The sequence below is a fragment of the Coturnix japonica genome, chromosome 34, assembly GCF_054131305.1.
Source record: "Coturnix japonica strain WE chromosome 34, WE-NBRP24, whole genome shotgun sequence".
Taxonomy (NCBI): domain Eukaryota; kingdom Metazoa; phylum Chordata; class Aves; order Galliformes; family Phasianidae; genus Coturnix; species Coturnix japonica.
The window spans coordinates 2464954-2477537 of record NC_140696.1 but is presented as its reverse complement, the minus strand read 5'-3'; the positions used below and the strand labels follow the sequence as shown (position 1 = coordinate 2477537).

General features: G+C 47.0%; 1 protein-coding gene across 9 annotated transcripts in view; it reads right to left on the bottom strand.

The window, feature by feature from the left end:
• Nucleotides 1-12584, bottom strand: part of SIK3 (SIK family kinase 3) — a 66186-nt gene that overhangs the window by 46961 nt on the left and 6641 nt on the right. Inside the window, exon 1 of one of the 9 annotated variants that reach the window (XM_085526000.1) lies at nucleotides 3878-3951. The exons of the other annotated variants lie outside the window; for them this stretch is intronic. The gene's annotated coding sequence lies outside the window, so the exon portion shown is untranslated. Of the gene's footprint in view, nucleotides 1-3877; nucleotides 3952-12584 lie in introns of those variants that run through there. 9 annotated transcript variants of the gene reach the window in all.

The window sequence follows — 12584 nt, the reverse complement described above, 5'->3', positions numbered from 1 at the left end:
GACCATGCCCAAGCCCACTTCCCAAAGCTGCTTTGCTCCATGCACTGCTGTGTTCTGCTGCTCCTCAGAGGGCTCTCCCCATCAGCTCCACCAGGAAACAAAGAATGGGGCTGGCTGATTTCATTACGCTGGAAATTTGGTTACCTCTCATCCTCTCCAATTCAGCATTAGGATGAGAAGCTACCAACCTCTCCCAGTCAAATACTTGTAAATTATCAAATTCTTAGTCTAATACAAAGGAATCGTGCAGGCAGGTTTACTTCGTATGACTTCCTTTAAGAGCACCATGGAGTCCAACAGCCACAAAACCCAGAGGGGTATGTGTATTGCCCATAGATTCTTGCCATCCACATGCAACCCAGATACTGTATATTTTCTATCAACAGCTCAGCCTTCCTAATGTGCCCCCACCATATTTTGTATGACAGTATCCAAATGCACCAGACCTGACTGTAGAACAAATGCTTACATGAGATGGTATTTGTTAATACTCCTAATACCGAGCTGAACTGCTATTTCAAAACAAACTTAAACCACGATAAAGACATGGAAGGCATAGCCAGAAGCTTGCACAACATCTAGCTCCAGAAACAGGCAGTTAGTGCAGTACATGCACAGAACCAGGCTTTCCAAACCATGCATTCACCCCACTCAAGTGTGTGGGTACAGCACTGCTCTGCCTGCCCTCACCCACACCAATGCCGGGACTCAGGTATCTCTGGGCCAAGGGGCTTTTCCACATGGAAATGGGAGGGGGAACACAGAGGGCTCTCTGCAAGCTTGGCAGCCCATGGAGGAGCTGACACGGCCAGGGTGGGCGAGCTGGAGCCAGGCAAACAGCTTTGGCTCCCAGGCTGGAAGCCTGAAAAATTGGAAGTGGCACTCCATTTGTTTAAATTACCTTCTGAAACCATGCTCCATATGTGGGAATAAACAGTCGCTCTGGTAGCCCTAAACACAACCAGGAGTAAATTGTTCCAAGATGCACATCTGCATTTACCAAAGATTAGACGGATAGGCTGCCAAGTCAGCATTTGATTTTCCTTAAAATAATTTTTTTTTTCTTAAATGGCAGCACAGACAAGCACTATATATGGAACAGATCACCATGACCACTGCCTCATTCTCATAAAGATCTCAGTCTGTCCCTCTGCCTTGTGCAAGCAGAGCCCACCAAACAGAGCACGCCCTGTCTGTCCCTCTCACAGTGTACTTCAATAGCCCACATCACTGTGGAATCCCAGAGTAAAATACTATCTCTCCCTAAGCAGCTGGCACAAAGCTTGTGCCCACACAGAGGGCTCCCTGCTATTGCTCCAGTGCCACTCAGGTAAAGTTACCCTATGAGTGTCTTCAAAAGGACAGAGCAAAGCTCTGGAGGAGGTTGGAATGTACCACTTCTTTTTTGCACGTATGATGCTGTAAATGGAGACTGGAGATCACTGCACAGGCTCTGGGACAGCGATGGGCTTCAGGAGGAGTAGTCAGTCTTATTCTGCATGCATGCAGGGGATTTGGAAGCTCAGCAGTCAGCTCAGCACTTGTCCCATTCGCAATATATGCTGTGTGGGGAGCTCACACTGTACGGGTATCAGATGGCACATCCAGGAAAACAAGCTGCTTGCTTTCTAAACCTGGACCATCACAAGACCACCACATAAATGTCAGGCACAGTGCTGCCCGCAGAGCGGACACAAGCTCACTTGGTCCTTGCTGGCTGCCATTAGGACACAGCCACAAAGCAAAGCACGCACAGTGCATTGCTTATTGGAGACCAAGCAGCACCCAGTTGCTCAGGTAACCTGAGCACTGCATGTGCCACACAGCCTGCAAGTAATTAAGCACACACTACTTGCCAGCAGTGCCTGGTTGGAGCAGCAATCTGGATCATTCCGAGGCATCCCTTTCCCCACATCTCCTCCTTTGATCATTCTCAGAACAGTAATAGGCACTGAATGGGGCACTTGCTTCCACCACATTTCCATGGCTCTAATCAACCTGGAAAGATTTAATTCAATTGCCAAAAAAAAAAAGGAAAGCAAAAAACAAGACACCTCCCCACTCATAAGCAAGCATAGAACCTTAAACTTTTGACTTCACACCTTGCTTTGTTCCTGTTTATTCAGTGACATGTACTCTGGCTAATGCAATTACAAGATACAGCGTTGTTTCTGAAGTGCACAATCAGAGAAGGTAGGAAGCTGATTTAACAAGCAATTTAATGATCCTCAGCAAGGCAGGTTTATGGCAGCCATACAAGAAAGCATGGAAGAAGTGCTGCAATCCAAACAGTACGTTCCTTTGATATCAAGCTTTTATCCAAATATTGACTGCTTGGCCATGGGTAGCTAATTTACAAGTTAACTGAGCTCTTCCACTGTTTTGCATTTCTAGCATGCACTAAAAGCCCAAGGAGTCTGAAACAGCTGCAACATCAGAGAAATTATGATATTAAAGAGGGGAAAAAAAGGAGCTGCATAAAGGTTCCATAATACAAAATCTTTCCGTGCAGCTGCAAAGTCATACAGAAGTGCTATGTAGCTCTCTGCTGAGCACATACTGAACCAATTAAACAAGAGCCTCCTAAGACCCACACAACCTCAGCAGCTATCACATTATAGATCCTTATGTAAGGCACAGTGACGTAAATACAGTCTCCCTTGACACACGGAGGGTGCAAGATGAGCGAGCCTGCAGGAATTTCAGATCACATTTCCGATCTCCTCTATTCATTCATTTGTATCATTCGTGATGACCTTGCTCTCCAGGGACGTACATTACCAGAAGCAGATAAATGAGATTTCTATCAATTTAAACCATACCAGCAAGAAAACAGAGCCACTATCCTGCAAGGCCGGCTGCTATTTTCTATTCAAATGCAGATATAAATATATATAAAAGCTTATTTACCAACTGCAATGCTGGTAACACCAAACCAGCCTCAGTGCTCGAAGCCAGATAACCCAGAGAGTTTGTATTTCAGCTGTAATCTCCCCTCCTGGGAAGAGAAGGAGATCACGAGAAACACGCAGGCTGTTGAAGAAGCCTTTGAGGCAGCACGTTGTTCCTCCCTGCCCCCAGTCCTCCCCTTCTAACCTCCACCCTCACAAATCCCAACAAATGTATTTCCACACAGTCTAATCTCTGACCCTTTAGACGCGTCCAAGTAAATTTAAAACCAAGTATCAAAATCCCAACCAGCTAAGATCAGATAATTGTGCTAAAATAGACCCTCTGCTTATGGCAATTCAGCCCCAGCACCAGCGCAGGAAGACGTCAGCCACCAGAAAGAAAACAACACCGTGTGTGCTTAAATGTTATCTTTTAACCTTGTTTTGCTATATTCCCAAACACACAGGAGCCAACGTGCTTTTAGCAGCCTCACCAGTGCATGCTTGCATTGGATACAGAGCCTTGCTTCAGGTCAGGATTGCTGCTCCTGCAGCACACAGCGTGCTGTGATCTTTCCAGGAAGACTGATTTCCACACTGGGTTTTTCCCTTCCCAGGTGTCCAACTTACGAGCAGAAGAGCAGAAATACAACTTCTCCTCCATGACCGAGTCAAACACATTTGGTTTTATTTCGGAGGCTCAACGTTAAGAAGTGTCACTTTCAGCAGGTCACCCTCACTGTGAGATGGGCCAAAAGTATGACAAGTCTCCACCCAAAGCCTTAAAAAGAAACCAAAGGACCCTTTTCCCAAGCAAAGTTACACAACCCTACTGCTGCAGAACACAAGTGCAGCCCATGCACACAGCTAGTTTCACTCAGCTTCGCCTGCAGAGCACAAACCAGATCCATTAGCATAAGCTAACCACTTCCAAATCTGTCAACAAAAACACCTATGTTGCTGCCCCTGCATGAAAGGCATCTTACAGAATTTCCTGTGGGTGCAGAAAGGCTCCGAGCTCCCCATCAGGCAGCACAGCGAGCACAGGAACAGCCCCTGCTTGCCAGGCACAGCCCTGCTAGAGAGACCAGGAGAAGGGAGAGGTGAGCAGAGCTGGCACAGGCACAGAGGGTTGTGCTGAGTGGGAGAGCTTTGTGGAGAGAACTTGCCTTTCCAGAAACGATCTTCAGCCACATCGGCACGAATCTCTATAAATCAGGTAGAAAAGGAAAATGGAGTTTCTATTCCAGTATCCATCAAACATTCCTTAAATGCAACAGCAGCCCCAGGGGAAGAGAGAACTTTTCCCCGCTTATGAAATATGGTGGAGTCTTCAAGATTAAGTAACAGTGACATCTGAGAGAGACACAACCGGTTAAGGCCGGCACGTGCACCTTGTGAAGTCAGTCCTTCCCACCAGCAGGACACTGATCCACACACACAGCACACCTAGGGATGAAGCCAACCCACACAAACCCAACCCAAGCACTGACAGCTGCTGTGGAAGCAGAGCAACCAGGAGCGTGGTGGAGGCAGAGCTGACCAGATGGGGATCCGGCACCACAGCCCCTGGTCTCAGGCTCCAGCCATCCATCCCCCTTCACCCCTCTCACTGTGTGGCTTCCCCTGTCCAAGTGAAGCTGGCGAGCGGAGGGTAAACAGTTCTGCTGAGTCCCTATGGGGAAGAAGAAAGAAACAACTTTTCCCACGTCACTTCAATGGAATGTGGGGGAACTCAGCACACTGGGTGAGGAGGACGGCTTTACACTCCAACCTGTCTGTGTGCAGCCATGGGAAGCACACAGCTCACTACAAGGTACCTGCGTTTGCACTCGGGATCCCATCCAAGGGCCTGAAGAGATATTCTGGTTTGTAGGAAAGTTATGTTAATCGAATGAATCACTTGATAGGAATGTACAGTCATTCCAATGCAATGGAAAATCTAGAGATTAAAACGTTCAATCTACGCATCCAACAGAAAGGTTAGGGTAGCATTTCTTTAAAAAGCATTACTCATCCCTGCTTCAGCTGTACATCAGTGCAGAGGTGTGCAGAAAGGAGGATGAACAGCACCAATTACCTTTATCAGCTGCAGCACAAAACAACCAGGTAAGAGTCAGAGAAAGCACAAAGCAAGATCCGAACCTCCCAGATGTGGGAAGCACAATACAGCCACTTGCTCTCCATTGAGGCTCCAAGTGGATAACGTTTGAGGCCTTTCTCACTGTATCTGAAGTTATGTGTATTGTGGTGGTAAATCCACACGCTCCCTGAAGCATTAGAAGTCGCCCACCTCAGAGCAAACTGAAGTGCTCCATTTACACAAGAAGGAGAAGAAACAATGTAAGCCTGAGTTGAAAACAGTGTAAACTCTGCATCACACACATGCTTTCCTAGGCTCCCAAAGCCATACTCAAGAAATGCAGATATACAGATTAGAGTTTATTCGGCAGCTATCTAAACAAACTGCTCATTAACAAAGGGGTTTATGCAAAGGGAGTTACACAAAGAGCTTTTAAGTTCACCATTCCAGTTTGATTTGATGATCCTTCGCCATTTATGTGCTGTATGGAAGGGCAGAGAAGCAGCTTGCTGCCTCACATAGGCCATCCCCCTTACACCATCCTCTTGCAGGCAGTCTGGAAGCCAAGCACTGAGCTCACCCAGATGGGAGGTGAGCTGGAACCCCTCGTGTGCCACACACACCCTTCTCAAAGCCCTCAACTGCCTTCAGGTCTGTTGAAAAGCAGTGCAGTGAGGAGCATATGGATAGATCCAAAGATACTCTGATTCCCTACAGAATGCCAGCATATATATTGCTGTAATTAGCCTCTAGCACAGTCACAAAATTTGTTTCTGAAAAGCCTTTGAGCGAACAGATTTGGTTATATAAAGCTCAGACCCTTCCTCTTTTGCATGAGCTGATAGCCTTATTGGTGACTGGTATTTGCTATTAAAACATCACTCCCTGCACAGACAAAAACACAATCAAACAGAACAGCTTCCCTGTCCATCAACCTGCCAGTGGTATGGAAACAGTGCCCAGTTCTCCAGTGTCTGCAAAGAACAAACTGGATCAGAACCACCTTGCTATGACAAGTAAGGGCCATAGCAGCCTGCAGGCCAAGCAGTCAGGAGCCCTATATGAGGCAGCAATACAACACTGCAACCATCACCATCAGCCTATGCACCTTCTGCTGCTGCAATATACCCTGCTTCCATGAGGATAACAAGTCACTGAGTATACCCTCACCAACCAAACAGAAAAGGCTCATTACATTACTGAGAACTTTCAAATAACTGCAGGTTACCACTGAACGCTCTATCTTTTATCTAAACAAAATGTTGCAGGACTAGGCTTGTTTTAGGCACCTACGCCCATGGAGCTTCTGCTCCTGATAGAAGCAGTTGGTTCTGTGCAACTCACCTGGATTCCCTTCTACCTTTTACAAACCTGAAAGAACAAAAAGATGTTCTGTGCATCGTATTTTGGTTTCTTTACTAGTAAACACACAATAGGATTCTCCCCCACCCCCAAGGTTTTGATAAACCTCTTGTGGTTGAAGCTTTACTGGAAGCCGTGCTTCCTAACTTGTTAGTTTTTCATAATACTCTTTCATTAAGCAATTTAGATACCTAAGAACTGAGCTAGAAATGAAGCTTCTCAATGCTGAGATCAAAACACAACTGGGTCCTCTGTCAGCTCATGGCTCCCAATAACCACCTCAGCTTCTGGAAAAAGCTGTCTGACACCCAGCTACCTCAACCACCTGAAGGAGGCCAAACTCACACATATTTTCCTTGCAGAAGGCTGGTAAACAGTGGAATAATACACTAAGCTACAGTAACTCAACTGCTTGTGAACCCCCTGTAAATAAGCAGAGTCCCATCCTGCCCTAAGAACAATAGGTGAAGCAGATGCACTGAGTGCAGCAACCACAGTGGCAGTGAAATACAGTTAACTATCCAACCTCGCTTCCAAATTATCCCTCAGAAACTTGGCTTCTCAGTAAGAGCAGCTCTGAATGTGCTTTATCCAACAATTCTCAACGCAAAATACATAAACAGTCCCTGGAGCACAGATGGAAGCTGATGCCTCTCCCCTCCCAGGGGAGTTCCCTCATCACTAGGCTACAAAATCATGTTCCCTCTTGCTTTCGGTCTTTGATGATACAAATCTTACGTTCCTTCCTACACAGCACCCCAGTTTCAATAGGAGAGGCAGAGCATCCCCTCCCTCATTAGCCTGCAGCACAGCAGTCGGGGCACTCTCAGAAGATGGAGTCGTGGCCCCAGTGAGACAGCTCACCTTGCTGTCCCCACCAGCATCATCTCACAGCTCCCTTCTCTCCCTGCTGGCACTGGTGTCTGCCTCAGGGCCAGCTCACCCACTGCAGGCAGGCTCCAGGCTGGAGCAGACACCACAAGCACTCACCTGCCCCAGGTCCAGGTTTGCTCTTCTCATGAGAGCGAGATGCTGAGCAAAGCTGTTCAGCAGCACAAGTCCAATCTTTCTCCTTGGAGGAAATCAAAAGCAGCTCCAGCCCAGGCCGCAACCTGGGTTTTCATGCACCTCAAAGATCACCCAAGAAGGAGGCTGTGACTCAGCAGCTTTACAAGCTACAGGAACATTCCCATGGCTTACAACATCTGGAACTCCTCAGGTTTCCATTAATGCAGGAGAAAGCCACCAGCCTTAGAGTAAGCCGTGCAACATGCTGTCACTCAAAGCTACCCCCCCAGCAAATTTCCCCTGGGCTACTGCTTTAACCAAGTTATCTGTGAGCTGGCCTCCAGAACCATTCAGCCTGTCAGGATGAGGCACTTCTCCAGCACATTTCCTTCTATCTCATTTAGGGGGAGGAGGAAATGAAGATAACCCAAAATTGGCAAGATGAATACAATAAAAAGCTGAGGGATTTAGGAGCTCTCTGAAGCAGTAAGTAGCTTTCCCACCCCAAGTTTTTAAGCCTAGAGCTCTGCTATCTATGGAAAAATTAATACATTAGAGCCAAAGAAACCCAACTGAAGATAAATCATTAAGTAGGCACAGTAAGAAGCAGCTCCGCAGCCCCACATTCAGCCACCAGAGCAGCTGGGTGACACATAGGGCAGCTCAACAGGCAGAGATGGGCTCAGACACTGTGACTGCAGGGATGGGGGCCTGGACTGATTGAGGGGCCAGCCCTGGCAGCTGGGCTCCTTGCACAGAGCAGCTGTGCAAGCACAGCTCTCGCCATGCAACAGTAAGTTCCCAGGATAATCTGAGGCGCTCTGGAAAAGTAAAGGACAAGGCTCATCAGCTTAGACAAATACTGGTATGGGCCACTGCCTTTATGAAATATTTATCACTGCAGTAAGTGCCTCCGTTGAATTGCTTCCCTTTGGCTACTACACAGCCCCACATGGGGTATAGCGGGGCCACCTTACAAGGACCACCAGCAAATCGTCCACTGCCACCTAGTTCCTATTACTGGAGGTCATCACCTTCAGCAAAGAGCTTAAAGAGTTTCATTTACAGGAAAGAAATTAACACCCATCTCTAGACCTTAAAAGTAACCATTCTTGCCAACATGGTCCCAGATTTATCCTTATACCTGTTCCTAAGACAAGAGTCAAACCCTTACATTGAATCCACTGAAAGTATAATTCGAAGTTCAAGCTGTTTCCACTTACACCAAGTGCTCAGCATTAAATCTTTGTAAAACACAGCCCTGGCTACTCAAGTGCTTTGAAACAGAAGCAGGTTTGACACCACATGTCACATCACAGCAAACCTGATGCCTTCAGAAGGAGATGGGAAGTGAAACAATGGTGTAAGGATAAGGAAGGAGGGCAAGACAGGTGACCAAGAAGGAAATCAGTATCTTCTAAATAAGGTTAACCGAAGCAGTAACACTTCCACACAGCTATTACATGTTGCTGGTTGGCAATTTGAAAGCTGAAGCCAATGAAGCAGTGGTGCAGACAACACTGACAGCAGGTACTGCCACCCATCCCCTGCATTGCTTACAGTGTGGACTCCGAGAAACTGCTTTCCACAGCCATGAAACGAAGGACACATTGTCTAAAACTATGTTAGTGGTTTCAAAGCACTTCTCCGATGACTTCTAATTACACTTCTAATCTGCTTTTTATCAGGTGTGGATCTAAAGTGCATCACAGGTGCGCAGTGCAGCGTGCTGAAAGACTAAATTCCAGCCTACATGAATTTCTGTATCACAGCTGCTCAGAGCAAGAGCTTACAGGAACTTTGGCTGTAATCCTTACTAAAATGAAGTCTCAGCTTGACTCTCATGCAATCTCTCCTGCAGTTAAGCTTGCAGCCCTGGACAACTAGAAGCCTTCCAGGGCTGAGGAGGAAGGGAAGTGTGGGCAGTCTGACTCCATAGGCACCAGCAGGCATCCAGCACGGAGCGAGTGATTCAAAGGCTGACTTGTGGCCGTGCCAACAAACAAGTGCACTGTTACACTGGGCGTCTTCTCAGAAGTTACTCAAAAGCTGGCAGCCAACTGCCTCCTAAAAAACAAACTGCTGACGTCTGAAGTTATCATCGTGTTGGTCACTCATGCTCACACCGAGGGCCAATGGAGCTCTGCACTGCTCCATCAGCTTGAAGCAGCCACCCAGGGACACGCTGCAATGCATCCAGTACCTGAGTTACACACCCTCAGACAAAAATCAAGCCCAAGTTGTGTTGCTGCTTCACACAGTCCTCCAGCCTTGTTTTCCTCAATGAACACAGACAGGTTGCCAACCAAGAACTGTGCTGTGGGATTAGCCAATGTTTATGAAGTGCTTTAAAGATTAAAAGTGTCACCTATGTGCTAAATATTTCTCTGGCACTATCAGCTTGAACAGCAACCGAGTATCTTGTATCTGCTCCTGCTGATCTTGAGCTAGTTGCCAGAGGTGTCAGTCAGCCCGACTTCCAAACCACTGCACTTGGCATCGCTCCTCAGAGCACTTCTAGGCACATCACAGCACACAGCTGGGGAACCAATTGATAAATGGTAACGTCTACGAACAGCACACACAGATAAATGGACGAGGATATATTTATGCTCTTTACCTTCTTCCTTGCTCTCATATCACCCAAGTTCCTTTTCCAGTTCACCTGTGCAGACCTTCCTAGCAGCTGTGTCACACCTGGAGCAAGCTGTAAGTGTTCCAGCTGGAGTGCTCACCCTGTGTCATTCATTCACCTTGAGTCGCCTTCCTCCACCTCCCCTCAGATGCACCATCTGCAAGTTTGTAAACACCCAAAGGACACAAACACCCCACTCTTCTCTTTGGCCCACAGGTTGTACAAAGTAGCAACACAACAGAGCAATTGTTATCAAGTGACACTTGGTCCCATAAGTTTACACTGCATTGGAGACAGAAGAAAACCCAAAGTCGGACATTGCTCACTTCATATAACCACCAACTGCTCCAAAAGCACTGCTGTCGACAGCAAGCCACTGCGCTGAACTGTGTAGACACTTGGCTTCCAATCTGCCAACAAGGGGCAAGGGAACGCTGATACCAGGCACAGGCACCCAGAGCCCAAGGACAAAGGAGCCCATTGCAAACACAAACACTATCCAAAGCCAAAACAGTGTCCCGCAAGGCTTTCTACCCAGCAGCAGAGCCAGAAAACTTCTTAATACTTAGTATTAGCTCGCTTCTTAATGCTTAGTAGCAACACAAGAACAACAGAGCCGAATAAAGAACTTGGTTGTCACAGCAGTGGTCATCAATCAGCTCCTCTGTAGCCTGGAGGGCACCTCTGGGAGGAACCACTGGCTGCAGTGCAGCCACAGCAGGAGGCAGCCCAGAGCTGAAGCACTGCTTTCCCCACAGGTTTCTAACGGTTTCACAAGCAACAGCAGCACTGCTTAGATGGCTGAGCCCCAGCCGTGCAATCTAAGGAGGTGCCCTCGCTCTGGATAACATCGGTAAGGTTTATTTCCCAATGTTTTGCACAGGGTTTTTGGAACGCGTTCAAGTCAATGTGGTTGACAGCTGCCTCATATCAGGTGACTCACTGAAGCCACACATCATAAATTGCTCTTACTCAAGCTATGAATTAGCATGGCAGGTTGGTAAAGGAGTCCGAAAACCCTCTGCTGAAGACACAGCTAAGCACAAGTAAAGCCCTTCCAATAACACATGCCATTCTTGCAGAGCCACTCGTACACTTTTGTGCACAAAGCCAAACTGAAACCAAAGGACCAAGACAAGCTGCAGCTTGGACTTGCAGTTCAAGATCTCCAAATATACATAACAGGAAAAAAACTATCAAAAAAAGAGTAGCTGTCTTAATTGCTATTTTAATTGCAAGATGATCTTCCCACTTTAATAAACTCAACATTTTACACGCTGAATGTGGGCACTAACATGGGTGCCCAGCTGAGTTTTACACTGGTGAGAAGACACACACCAATAGAGGTTTTGCAAAGGTTTTCCCTTTGTTTGGGGATGCAATAAGGAAAACTCATCCACACGGCCCAAATCTCATTCCCAACCAACTTGATATGATCTGAATTAGGAGGGTAGGAAGCAAGCTTTGTTTCAGGCAACAAGAAACGGTCTTATCACCAGCACTAATGCAACAGGTTTTCGAGTTTCAAGATCTACATGTGGCAAAGCAAAAAAAGCTTTTGGCTGTTTACCTCGGAGATACATAAGCTGCTTTAAAATAGCCTGCCTGGGTGGCTCTGCGCAGCACCTCTTGTTTGGACAAGCACGTTTGCTGGGTGATTATTTGAATTCTGACTCACTCCAACAAGCCGGGGCACCCTATGAACCAAACCCAAAGTGCTGACTAGGGGTTTGTGATGCAAATCCGGCAGGAAGCGGCATTTCCCTGCTGGGACACACTGCCCTGGTCACCAGGACACGCTGCACTGCATGGCACAGTACGCAGCTAAAGGAGAGCTCTTCCCAGCCACACGGTACCATTTAATGTCTGATTTGCTTGCATCACTCCAATCAAAGTGTGGCAATTGTGAGCAAACTTATCTTGTACCACTTGTGTATGGACAGCAGTGCAATCAAAAGGAACTTGCATGACACTAACAGATATTGGCTTCTGTCAGAGCACCTAAGCACCAAAGATTTAGGCACTGAATGAGAAATTCCTCTACCTCCAACATAACCATAACTTTAACCAGCTCATTCAGCAGCAAACATGAACGACAGACCTTCCCCAAAATGAAACTACACCAACAGACGCACATCACACCATCAGAAAGTGATGTGGTGTTAATGCAACCCCGTGGCCTGCTTGGAGATCCAAGGGAGCCCAAGAATCAAACAGCTAAGCTGTGCCCTGCCCTACAAAGCAGCCTTACAACTGTTCTGTTATTTAGAAGCAATTATCAAGGAAAGGTAAACAGTCTGTTGGGCATTTAGAAAACATTCCGGTCCACTGCAGCCATTAGAAGGAAGCCAGGTGCTGTGCTGAGCTAGGAACCAAATCAGCACAACTCTCTCCTATTCCCTAGTGCCAAGTCCCCCAGTTCACTGTCACCTTACCAACCCCTTCCACTGAAGGCAGCTTTCTGACCCAGGAATTGCTCATGGATTCACATTTCTATGTGCAGTGTTTGCAGCTTACGTGGTTGTTTTGGAGAAAATGCTGAAACAACACAGCTTTGATCTACAACACAAAACGTGGCTCTGCTCAAAACAAGGTATGAGGAGGA